This window comes from Penaeus monodon, chromosome 16, assembly GCF_015228065.2.
Source record: "Penaeus monodon isolate SGIC_2016 chromosome 16, NSTDA_Pmon_1, whole genome shotgun sequence".
Taxonomy (NCBI): Eukaryota; Metazoa; Arthropoda; class Malacostraca; order Decapoda; family Penaeidae; genus Penaeus; species Penaeus monodon.
In genome coordinates this window covers 20,879,435-20,893,371 of record NC_051401.1, presented here as the reverse complement: position 1 = coordinate 20,893,371, position 13,937 = coordinate 20,879,435, and the positions used below count along the sequence as shown (strand labels likewise).

Below are 13,937 nucleotides of genomic sequence, written 5' to 3'. Positions count from 1 at the left end.
CACACACACACACGCACACGCACACACACACACGCACACGCACACGCACACGCACACGCACACGCACACGCACACGCACACGCACACACACACATATACATATGCATACACATACACACACTCACCCACTAGCGTATCTAGATTTAATTTACCCAATATAATCAAATCCGCGTACGAGCACACAGCAATCACGCGCATGTGTGTGTCCATTCGTGTACACGCATATCGCCCACGCGCACGCGTGAATGCACGCACGGATTTGTATATATTAGGTAAATGAAAGCTAGTTACGGTAGTGGTGAGTCTGTCGTAGATACGATGGTGGGCTGAAAACCATCAACAGTGACTATCTATTTAACTACTCCCCTGGGGAAAAATGTTGGGTCAGCCACTCCTTTATAAAGACCTAGTAAAGTAAATGATGTCAAGTCGGAAAATTTACGAGAATAAACAAAATGGCATCAAAATGTTGTCTTGTAAGATCCACGCCCGATAGCAGCATTCAAATGCAGGAATGCTGTAATCGTCATCCTGCGACTGCAAATCAACTTACGAACATAATCGGCAAAAAATTAGATTATAACTATCCAAGATCAAATCATAGAAGTTTATGTTAAACATGAAAACTAGACAATATTCTACACGAGATGGACAGAATGAATATACAGTGTTTAGGTTTGTGCGAAGTTAGATAGCCCAATACTGGCTACTTTGTGGAAATACCAGATAAGAACCCCTCTTTTCAGGTCAAAAACATAAAAGGGAAAAGGCTCTGGGCCTGGATAAAAAGTCAAAATCCATTCTATCGTTCTGGCCCCCAAAACACATGCTCTAGTAAAGATAAAAATGTGAACATCTTAGTACTATACTCCCACTCTTATCATTAAATCGAATGAAATTATGATTGTCATGGGTGATTTTAATGTTAAGTGTCTCAGAAGGAGATGGGAAGACTGTTGGGCCGTACTGTCTGCGAGAACCCGGGAAAGAATGTGGAAATAAACATAGATTGGGGTTTAAAGGGGAAAAATCTGGTCATCACAAATACCTGATTATATATACACCCCAAACGACGATAAACATGGATCAATTCAGGTGACAGCGCCAGAAACCAAATCGACTATGTTATGATCAGGTCAGATAACCGTAACGCAGTCAAAAACTCCCGAGCATATCCGGGTTTAAACGCAGATTTAGATAACCCAAACCAGTGATAAAAAAAAATTATTGTTCCTCAGAACGTTGATGAAAAAGACGATTGCCCCCAGTTTTGAACTCGACACATCATAGACTAATTAAGAGGTGCGAGAAATCTGTAAACTAGATTTTCGAGAAACTGCCAGAGACTCCTAACAAAGATGTTAACCATCGTTTTGGTGCTTCTTGAGAATTCCCAAGAAGCATTGCCAAGACAACCCCCGATGAAAAAAGGGAAAAAGCCCTCATAAAGCGGTTTTTCCCCCAATCTAAAAGATCTATTACAAAAAGGGGAAATTTTTAAAAACAGAACCCTTGAAATTGTGCGGTATATAATATTTATAAAAAAAAATGTGAAAAACCCCAAAAAAACAGTGACTGCAGGAAATGTGATGAATTCAGAATCTCAGTTGCAATCCCAAAGAGATGTTCAAAGGGATAAAGGATCATGGCAACGCCTTTTCCCCTAAAATTGCAACAAAGCAAGATGGCCCGGTTTTTCTCAAAACCGAGTGCCAATGTGGGTGGGAAGATTTTTGGGGAACTTCTTGAGATGAGAAGACCAAAAAAATTAGCAATTAGTATAATGTCGCATATTCTTAAACTATTCTACGACATAAAAGAAAACTACCTGAAAACCAGAGATCCATTTTGGGTTTTAAGGATAAAGGTAAAAAGCCATTTTCTCATGAGAATGCTTGCTTAAGCCATCTACCAACAAAAACTATCCGGATTCTTATAAAAATCTTTGAAAAGACCGTTTTTTAAATTTTAAAAATCTTCGCAATTTATACGGATAGTTTAAAAAGTATAAGACAAATTTCTTCAGTTAAAAAGTTTAACTAGCGCGTCCCCTATCCAGGAAAATCGGTTCCCCCCCCAAGCGAGGTGTCTTATAAGGTTGTGTAATGTCATATGGCTTGTTCAATTTATATTCTGGAGCTATCCTGTGGGAGATTGAAGATCGTCAGGAGGGAATCTTGCATCAATGGTTGTAAAATGAACAACCTTTTTATCGGTGGTACAGTTCTCAGGGCCCAAAATGTGAAATGACCCGAAAATTTTTTAATACTTTTGGGGAAGCCACGAACATTTTGGGGTTTCCAAAGTCATAGCAAAAATAAAAATTTTTGGTGGTTTAAATTGTCTAGGTAAATCAATGCAGAATCGAACTAGGAAAAATTGCATTCTCCAAACTATACAACACACACACACACACCACACACACACACACACACCCACACCACACCAAAACACACACACCCACACAAAAACAAACACACCACTATATACTACCCCCCAAACCACCACACAACACACACACACCAACACACACACACACACAAACCACACCACACACACACCACACACAGATTTTAGCTGTGTGTGGTGTGTGTGTGTGTGGGGTTTTGTGTGTGTGGTTGTGTGGTGTGTGTGTGTGGGGGGGTTGTGGGTTGACCATCTTGCGGATTAAAAACCAGAATCCATTCAGGGTTAGACGGAGTCCGGTTTTTTGCTAATGTGCTCAGGGCGGCCAAAATGCGACTAAACCACAAAATCCCGAGGTGGCTGAACGCTAGATTCCCTTAAATTCATCGGAAAAAAGGGACGGTGCTTTTAGTAAGGGGGTGGTTCATTTTTTAGGGGAAGATTATGGGGTTTTCAAACCGGGAGAAGAAGTGCTTTCTCCGGGTAGTTCGTCGTCTTCTCGTCTCGTTGTTAGTGCGGGTATCCAACACAGAACAGGGCCCCCTCTCTACTCTAAGTTTTGGGGAAAGGTCCATACTCTTTCATTATACAAAGTTGCGTCGTCCGTGAGTGAAGGGGTGTTGGGGAGTTTCACTCTCGTGGGAGGTATCCCCCAGCCAAGGTTTGTGTTAGAGGTGTGACTGGATCTACTAGGTGTAGGGGGACAAAATTTGTAAGATTGAGGTTTGGAAATATAATTTTTCCCACATTTTCGTCGTAGGAAGGGTTACCATATTTCCCCCCGCCATTTTCCTTGGCCCAAATATTTTCTATATCGTTTGGGTATGGTTCTGCACCGCGCAGAATGAGGGGAAAAAGGGCAGGTTTTTAGCAAATTTGACCGAGCCCGTTTTGGAAACACCCGGGGCCCCTTTCACCCCTAGCCGGGGTTCCGATTTACCCAAAGAGCAACAGTCCGGTTTGGCATTCACCTACCGACCACACGCACGGACACTCACTCTCCTCCCTACTCCTCCCCCCTTACCCCTCCCCTACCTCCCCTGCTCTTCCCGCAATTCCCCCTCCCCCTATCTCTCCTCCAAAACCGATTCATCCCCCCCCCGTTCCATGACTTCTACGAGTTCTTTGGGTCTCTTCTATTATCAGGGAAATTGTTTCCCCTCAGTTTTAAAAGATACCTACGCCCCAATCACGCGCAATCCCAACATCTCCCCTCATAAAAGCATCGATGGGGTTACAATGATGGTTTGGGCGCAGGTCAAATAAAATTCCCCCTTTTCCATGGTCCTGTTTAATGTAAGGGCCTGGGTTTGGGAAAAATATGGAAATTTTTTTGGTCCTCCCTGAGAATTGTCGAAAAAGGGGGCATGTTTCTTCCCTCTCTTATACCTTGGGGGGGGGAGTGCGCAAGCCCATGGAGAATTTAAACACCTGCCCCTTTGTGTATTGATAGTGGTCAAATTTAATAGTTTGGGGTCAGGGATCTCTAAAGCTGAGTTTGAAATCCGGGTCAGCTTTCCGGGGCGCTGTTTTTCCATGTCCCACGATTCCAAACCCCCATTCCTGAAAATTAGAAAAGCCTGCAGGGGCCATTCGCTTTTAGCGAGGGTAAGGAGATGCTAGGAAGTTGTTAAATAAATCCCCCGACATTTTCCCCCGGACCGTCCGTTGGCAAAACGCCCAGGGGTAGAGCACTTTTACTTAAAAACCGGATCTAACCCTGTGTTTTCCGGCAACAAATTCCGACAGCAGGGCGTCAGATTCTGAGGGGGAAAAATGGCGGTATGCTCAAAAAGGGGCTGATTAAACCCTTGCTAGCCTGGTCACGCCGATGTGCGGGTCCCGAAGCGTCACATTTTTTCGCCCTTTTTGCTTTTTTGGCGCCGAACAGGGACCCGTTCCGTCCCTTTTCTTCCCCTAACCTTCGTCAGCTTTTGCAAGACTTGGGGGAAAGAGAAGGTCTTCTCCTTCATTGTTTGGCAAAAGGTTTCCTTCAGGTCCCCCTGCAGGGCACCGCCAGTACACTGCATTCTCGACGTGTGGGTCCTTTGAGTTCCGGTGCACCAGTCCCTTTGGGCTCCGTCCTGCGGGTTTTTTAATGATAGGTGCTAGTTTTTAGACGACTTTTGGTTTTCCCCTTTCGATCAGGACCTAAATGCAGATCAAAAGGGGAAAAATTCATTCCCCAAACTAACCCACACACAACCACACACACACACACACCACAGTCGTGAAAACCTGGCGGTTGCGCAGTGTTTTTCAGCGACTTTCGGATGGGGGTTTTTAAAAATTTAAATGCAAGTGAAATTCTTCCATCGCTTAGTTTTCCCTCGGTCTTTGGGTTTAGTGCTCAGTTTTGACCTAACGGGGCCCAAAGGAAAAAACTGTCATATTTTCCCCATTCCCTCTGATGCAACACGGGAAAATTCTTTCCGGGGGTTAGCGGGTTTTTATGACTTTTAATTAAGGATTTTGGGGGGAGCGCTGAACCTTGACACACCTCAAAAAGAGTCCCCTGGCGCGGGGGCGAGGAGCGGGCAGGTTTTTAAACATTTCAATATTGCTATCGCCACTCCCTTCTTGCATTTCCAAGGGTTTGACTCCCCTTTATTTCCACCTACAGTCGAATTTGGCTAGGGGCCCTTTAAAGCGGAGCACAAGGGAATCTGCATCCTATCCCGGTTTTCTAGATGCAAGAAAAACTCGGTCACCGATAAGGAGATGTTGGCGTTGTTGGCTCTTAAGTCTTTAGAATATTTACTGGGTACAAGGGCATGGTTCACTAGACCCTGCCCCTCACTCGTTAATGGTAAAGCCGTTTTTTTGGGGCATGTTTCCCGGATATCCTGGCGATTTCAATGTGATTTTTGTTTTTTCAGGGTGCACAAACGCGCCAAACGAAAACCCAAACTTTGAGGGGGGACGATGCTGCTGATTTCCCCCTTCATTTTGTTGCCCTTTTTCAGTGTTTTGAAAAGTGTTCACAGGGTTCCTCCCTTGAAACCACTAAAAAAAGATGAGGATTGTCCCCGCGTGCCGAAAAATTTAGGCCCGATATCGGCCTTGCCAGGGGATGGCAGTTCCCCAAATTTAAAAAGGTTGCCGGTTTTAAGGAATTTTTTCTTGCACACGGGGGCTGTTTTTTTTGGAGATCCCACCCAAGCGAATTTTGGGTCGCAGATGGATCGTCCACAGGCCTTTTGGGGCCGGAAATTTAGTGTGCGTTGGTGAAGTATGTCTGAATACGTAAGGCAGCCTTGTGGTGTTTTAAAAGCGTGCATTTACCCCTAAACCCAATTTTTTTTTCCGCGGTTGTAAAGAGGTGTAATCACGTCGGTCTTCAAGACATGGCCCTTTTACAAGGGTCACACAAGTGATCCCCGGGCCGCGCTTAAGTTCGACATTCCGGATTTTTTTCCTTTGGGAGAAGGGGTCTGTGCACTTTTTCGGGTTTCACCACACCGATCTGGGCCCAAATTAGTCCTTTTTGTGGGGCCTAAGAGTTGTGGGAAAAGAAAAACAAGGAGAAGCAAATCTGTCGCTGAGGGTCGGCAGTGGGTTTCCCTTTTTACCTCCTGAACTGGCTGATCAGTATTATCAGTGTAGGATCATGATTTCCTTTCATGGTCCCTTTCTTTGATAATCACCTTTCTCATTTACTTGCACTATCCTCGAGAGTTAGGGTTCATCTGGTTATGTATTTTTCCCGTAAGTTTTGTTTCTTCTTGTTTTAGCTGCGATTGCTTTTATACCCACCGTCATTCTAGGACGGACCCTTATCATCCTGTTTTTTTCTCTTGTAACTGGGTTTTTGTTTATTCTTTAGCTGGCGTGCGAGTGGTGATATATCGGCTCTCCCTTCCAAGGGGTGTCGTCCATTCTTTGTGGGCCCTGGGGGGGGGACTCGATTTTCCCGCCGGCATTTGTGGAGGACGCACATGGGCTATAATTAGGACCTTGGGAAGGTTTTTTCCTATAACAAGCATGTAAGGGGCCCGGGGGCCCCCATTGCCACTCCCAAACCCTTCCCAAACTATGCATACCCAGGGACCAGTTAATTTTTCTTCGTGACAACCTTCCATAGACCCTTTTTTGATGCACTGACTTCGCCCTTTTGATCGCATTTTTATCGACGACGCGGAGTTGAAATTTTTCGTAGGGGTCTAATCTTACAGGTAGGGCCGGAAGGATTTTCAATTTTGTTGGCAAAATTTCCACGTTTTCTTTTTGGAGTTTTTGATGAACACCTTACCCGAATTCAGGAAATTAAGGAAAATTTTCGTCTGTATTTTACGTTTGCTCTCTGCTCGCTGTCAACAACTTGAAAACGTTCAGGAATTTGCTTTTGATTTTAAGGCTGTGCGGTAAGGTCGTAAGATTTTAGGACAGTAAAAAAGGTTTCTCATCTTTCCTCATTAACTTTTCCAGTTTTTTATATCAGACACAGTAACAAAATTACACAGCGATTAAAAGTTGGCAACAGCCCTCATTCGTGCGGGACGGAGTGGTGTCCTTTACGTGATTTTGCTTTTGACATGGGGGCCCGTCTTTAAAAGGGGATCTTCATTTTCTGCAAGACTTTTTCCCTTTAAGACAATGCACCGTTTTTTTGTCCTTGGTGTTTTCTCACTGCCTTGGCTGTCTGTTATTATTCCAGTGCTCCTTCACTATCTTTAGGACTACCACGTACACCCCTTCCCACAAAAAAACAGTTCTTAGTACTGGTTCCATGCCTCACACATTTATTCTTAGGATTAGGAGGCACTCATCTTTCCCTTCCTTGATTCTTAAACCCTTTTTTAAGCCTACCAAGGGCATTCGTTGGGGTTTTTTTTCACTTTTCCTTTATCTCTTCAGATTCCCCTTTTTGTCGTGCCTTGTTTTTGGTGCCTGCACTCACTCTGTTCCTTTGAGGAGGGGAGATAACTTGCTTTCATGCTCAGCCTTTCGCGGGCACGATCTATTTTTATCAATCAACGGCCCAGAAATGCTTGCGGGAGCTTTAGCCAGATAAGTTACTGTGGGGACCTTTGTCCCGCCTCATCTGTGGGGGGCGTTCTCTGTCTTAAAGTTTCCCGGCAACAAATCCTTCGTACGGATGTCGCGCGATCCTTAGCGATTGGGGGGGCTCCTAACCTTGCCGCAATCAAGTCAGTCCCGGAGCTCATCCGGCGGTTAGTAAGGGTTTAGGACCAGACTCGGGGTTTATTTAGACTTTCACATTAACCATTAAACGCGTTTAGTTTCCTTATTAGCATTTTGGGGTCCTCCCTTAGTGTTTGGGGGCCTTTCTAGCAAGGTATCGGATGCACAGGGGGGGGATCCCACGGATAAGCCATCGGCGGTTCGTCCATATCCTTCCCCCCCTATACGGACCCCCCTTTTTAAACATGTCCATAGGCCCGATACTTGTAATGTGTTTCTCTTCTTACTCTAACCTTTACGGAAACTTTAGCTTCAAGTAATCCTTCGGGTGTTATCTTCCATCTATTTCCCCCGTGCGGTAGGCCCGCTTTGGGGGGGGCAGTCTGTCAGCGCCCCGGGGCGAGGCGGGGTAGGTGGCAGAGCGGTTGACATCTATAAAAAGGAAATTGCCTTAGCCAGGGGACATCCATTATCAAGTAGGCACTGTTTACCTCCCGTACATGGGGAAAATCACCTTCGGCGATAAAGGAAAACCCCGGAGGGGGTACGAGGAAAAGCTGTGTCCCACGCCCTAGGCTAGAAACCCACCCCGAAATACCCGAAGGGGTCGTTGGTCCGTTCCCTAAACCCGACACCTTCCCCTTTTTCCCTAGGACTGACGCCCCCCGGGCGTCTACCCGTCAAAATCCATTTAAACTACGTGTCTGTTCCCTCAATAAAATGGAAACAGATACTGATTTTCCCCGACCTCCCGATAATATTGGTATTTTGGGATAATTCAATTAGAACATTATACCATAAAAGGCGTTGGGGACATATATATATATTGCTTGGTTTTAAACTATACCAAACAAAAGGCATTACTGAATTATTTTTTTTTTAGTGCCCCTTCTGCTTTTAAAAATGAACGCCAGGCGGGGCCCGGGACCCGGCCCCGCCCCCACTGTGATTGTAGTCAATCAGAAAACCGCGCAGGCACCGCCCCCATATGCTGAGGGGACAAAGGGGAAACTTTTTCAGAGATTAAGGACGGTAACGGTTTTGAGAGGGGGAGAGAAGAGGGAGAAAAGAGAGAAAAGGAGAAGAGAAAAAGAGAGAGGGAGAGGAGGAAAAGAGAGATCCACATACAAAATCACACTACAAAACACACAAAAAACCAATACAAATTTCACAACCAAACCAAAAAACCACATACACAAAAAAATTTTATCATCATAAGTATGCTCATGTTTGAGCAGCGTGGACCTTCCACCATCCTTCGCCACTACTCGATCTAGCGCTTTTCCCTTTTCCCTTGTACTAACACCCGCAAAAAATCTTTGATGTTGTCGCTCAGTCTTTTCTTCAGTTTGCACACATACCAAATAACCATACACAAATACACACACATACACCAAAAAAAATGCACACACCACACACCACCACACAAAGCACACACAAAACCCACACCACACACACACACACACACACACACACAAACACAAATACAAACCACACACACACAACAAACACACACAACCCACCACCACACACACATTTCACCACACACAACACCACAACACAAAGACACAAAACATACCACACACACCACACACACACCCTGTACCACGCCGCGCGCCCCACGCACGCACGCCGCACGCACCACCACCCCCACGCCCACCACGCAACACACACACCACACACACACCCCACCCACACAAATATATCTAAAAAACTACATACACAAATACCAAAAATACACAATTACCCCTCAAAAATACACACACACACACATAATGAAAACACACACACGCAAACCCACAACACAAAACACACACACACCACCACCCCAACACACACACACACACACACACACGTGATAGTTTTGCTAACACTGGGGGCCCTGCTGCAGAATTTTTGGATATTTCGGGTTTGGTGTTCCATTACCTCAAACTTCAACACCCTAGGTCTGGAGGACCCGGTGTTTGTTTTAATTGCAGGTCAAAAGAAAAAAAATAAAAATAATAAATAAAAATATAATAATTTATAATAAAAAATAACAAAATAAATTAAGGGGATAAAACAATCATAATGAAAAAAAAAATACGTACAAAGCATCCGCAGAGAAAAGTAAACCCTGAAAACAGAAAAAAACTTAAGAACAAACAACAGCAACAAACCCTTGCATACCTGGGGTTTAATATAGTTTTAAAACGTGATAGAGGGGAACTCATACTAAACAATGACACCAAAATTAGGAAGAAATTGACTGAAACAAATTTTCACCCTAATCAACGTAGACCGTCGTATCCCTAGAAGTAAAGGGGGTGGGGGATGAAGGATTTGGGAAATTATCGTACAAAACAACAACGATTGTCTCTTGCAAACTTAGATCAAACCAGCGATTGGATGCTTAAATTAGTTAGAGATTTAAAAATCTAAAAGGTTCCAAAATGAAAAGGAAATCAAAAAATTAAGCGAAAAATCACATATGTTGCCAACACTGGTGCTAAAAAAAAACAAAAAGCAAAAAGGTCGGACAAGAAAAAACACATCTAGGGGCATAAAAGCCCCCTCCTGGACGTTTTGCAACTCGAAACAAAAACCCGATTAGATGAATTGCAACCCCAGGCAGAAGCTCTGGCAAAAGGGAAACGAGGGGTTTTATTCTTTCGCCCCAAAATCAAGTTTTTTTTACCAGAAACTATCAAGCAACATCTTGCCAATGCACGACCCAAAATGTAGGTTTTGTGAAAACACGGTTAGACAAAATTTTAAAAACCCAAGAGACAAAATCGACAGGGAAAGTGGGCAAGTACCTGCACTGAAGATCTCAAACACTTTTCTATCGGAACACAGAAAAGTAAAAAACACCATTCGAGCCAGTTACAAGGCAAAGTTACAATCTTGTGAATTTCCCAATTCCACAGAGTATATCAGAAATTCGATCTCGTCATAAAAGGACAAAATAAACAACTTTCCCTGTTATAGTTGAGCATCCCCTTAAACAGAAACGTCCTAAAAAAGGGGTTCGAAAAGTATCAAAGTATAAGCCCGGGAAAAATAGAGGTGGAAAAGATTGGCTTTTAAAAACCAAAACTTGCCTGTTTTTTTGGACTCGGGCCTTAAAAAAAAGGTACGGATAAGTTTCTTGGGGAAATCCCCGGGAAATCCAAAATTAGAAGAAACCCAAAAAAATAGTATTAAACGCACAGAAATGTTCTCAGAAGAGTTTATCAATCTGATGTTTTTTTTTGTGCGTGAATTGTTTTTCGGATTTTTGATTTGGTTTTTCTCATTTTTGCATTTTTTCGTTGATGTTCCATTGCCTAAAACTTAAATCACCCTAGGTCACGGTTGACTCGGTTTTTGTTTTAAAATTAGCAATCTAAGGAAAATTTTGTATAAAATAATAAAAAATAACTTCAACAACACGGGGTATGGATAAAAGATCTGGACAAAAAGACAATCATTTTCTATAGGATATTTGAAACTTTACGCCAAAATGATGGTGATTGGAAAAAGGTTGCGAAAACTGAAAAGTTTTCAGTGATGACATAGGTATAAGTTTGGTCTCGTAAGGGGCAAAAACAACCTTTTAAGCAAGGAAACTAGTGACATCTGAATAAAAAGGTAATATTAAACTGATATAAAATTAGATCAAAAAAACCTAAATTCTGGAAAAAAAAAAAAGGGGATACAATCGGATGAAAAAAAAAATTGTACAAAATGTACCAAAGAGAAGGTCAACCCTGAAAACAGAATTAAATCAAAAAAAAACTACAGCAATCACCTTTTGCAATCCTGTGATGCTAGTTTAATGAAATAGACGGGAACTTACTTTACTCAAAAAATTACCCAAAATTGGAAGAAATTGACATGCAACAGAATGATCACCCTAAATCAACGTCTGTCTGTACCCCTGAAGAAAGGGGGTGGGGGGATATTGGAGTTAATTATCTTACAAAAACAACAAAATTGGGTCTCTTGCAATACTTAGATCTAACCAACGATTTTTGCTTAATTTTTAGAGTACATAAAACTCTAAAAAGGGCAACTCAATGATAAGGAAACAAAAAATTTTTTTCAGGGAAATTTGGGATTTAGAGCGAAAAAAAATCGAAAAATGTTGCCAACATTATGCTAAAAAAAAAAAAAAAAAGCAAAAAGGTACAAAAAAACTTTAAAACTAGGTGGGATGAAAAACCTCTCCACGGAAGTTTGGCAGCTCAAGCAAAAAAACTGAGTATGAAACTACAACCCCTAGGGGCTTAGAACTCTGGGTTAAAGGGGGGAAAAGAGGGGTTTTTTTCTTGCAGCCCCAAAATCAAGTTTGTTTACCAGAAATATAAGCAACATCTTGAAATGGGACTGACCCAAATTTTTGTTTTGGAAGACAAGGTTGAGACAAAAGATCACCGATATCAAAAACGACAGACAGAGTGGGGAAGTACCTGCCCTGGAAGATTGCAAACATTTCTACGGAAACAAGATAAAAGGGACAAACACCATCCCAACCATTACTGAAGGGAAAGATGCTACAAATTTTTGGCTTTTCAAACACACGGACTTTAATTATAACAAAACGTCCAATTTCATCAAGGACAAAAAAAACAAAACTTGCCGTTTTAGTATGAGCATCCTTTAGACAGAAAGTCGCAAAGAAAATTTCGAGAAAATATCAAAATAAAAAAATTGGAATGAGGGGAAAAAAGTGGCATTTAAAAACCAAAAATTTTCCTGTTTTTATTGGGGGCCTGGGCCCTTTTAAAAAAAAAGGTACCATAATTTTTTGAACAAATACCAGGAATCCAAAATTTAAAATCCAAAAATAGTATTTAAAAGCACGCCAGTTTCAGAAAGCCTTACCAAATTTAAATGTTTTTTTTTGTGTGTGAAAAATTTGACTGGTTTTTTTTGGTTTTTGATATTTTCATGTTTTTGTGAGTTCCATTGCCTCAAACTCATACCCAAGGGCACTGGTATGACTCGGTGTTATTTTAATTAAAAGATCTAAAGGGGCTTTGCTAAATAAAAATAAAAATAATAAAAAAATAATAAAATAATAATAATAAAATAAATAATAATAATAATTAAAAAAATAAATTTAAAAATGACAAAATAATAATACAAAAATAAAAATGCAATAAAAGTACTAATATTGTTAGAATACATACTGTTTTCGAAAATACTTCCTTTTTACCCTACTCACTCAAACTCTTACAAAACTCATTATTACGAAAAGGATCAAAAGAGTCATTTAATCACACTTTTAATTTATTCTCTAACAGTTGTATGGTATGACTGTACGGTCTGGCTGTATGGCGGCGTCCCTTTCATTTGGCATCTTTCTCACAATTATTGGATTTATCATGATTCAATTCCGATAATTACGGGGGCGTATGCATCTATTCTGGCTATAATCGCTTGCTGCTGTCTTGGAGGTGAGTTGTTAATAGTAATTGTTAACTGCTAAGAGTATTTAGTTTTAGTTTTATTCTTTACAGCATTGTTATCAAGGTTATTTCTGTTATTATTAATTTTATCATGGCATCGTTATCGTATTACCATCATCATCATTATGGTGATGTTGATTACATTCCTATATCTTGGATTCATCATGGTTATAGTTACTTTTGTACTGTTATCCCAGAATTAATAACTTTTATGCACACACACACACACACACACACACACACACACACACACACACACACACACACACACACACACACACACACACACACACACACACACACACACACACATATACATATACGCATATATACATTCATCTTCACTAATGTCTGTGTCCTTCCCAGGCTTTCTAATATACTATCACGTGAAGGCAAGAGGGAAAGCATTGCGAGAGTTCATGCCCTTCCACCGACCACCCTGACCGCCTGAAGTACAGCGGCCTCACCTTTCCTTGCACTATACCTGGGGCATACCCAGTAACCAACGTCTACCAATTCCCCACCAACGCACAGGGAGTAAATGATGGCAGCGGGCAGCCAGCAGCAACGGCGTCAGGACAGACGGTCACAAATCGGATATCACCCACCTTCACAGGGGCAGTATCCACCTCCGCAAGGGCAGTATCCACCACCACAGGGGCAGTATCCACCTCCGCAAGGACAGTACCCACCTCCAAATGGTTATTATCCAACTCCCGAAGGTCCCTCTGCTCCTCTACAAGAGCCCTCCTCGAAAATCAAGGATGATCCGCCGCCATATTCTGAAATCTAAAGACTTGTTCTCTTTTTAAAATACCTCATTGTTTCACATTGCTTTTAAATACACAGTCCTATAGTACGGTGTATTCACAATGAGTCAGCTTCACAGTTTTGTATATCTTATATGATGTATATGATGTTTTTTCTATTTTTCATTATGAAAAACCCCCG

The 13,937-nt window shown here is 42.0% G+C and overlaps 1 pseudogene; it reads left to right on the top strand.

Moving 5' to 3' along the window:
- The first annotated feature begins 8,454 nt into the window (after positions 1–8,454).
- On the top strand, positions 8,455–13,903 carry LOC119582974 (annotated as a pseudogene).
- Positions 13,904–13,937: the final 34 nt, after the last annotated feature.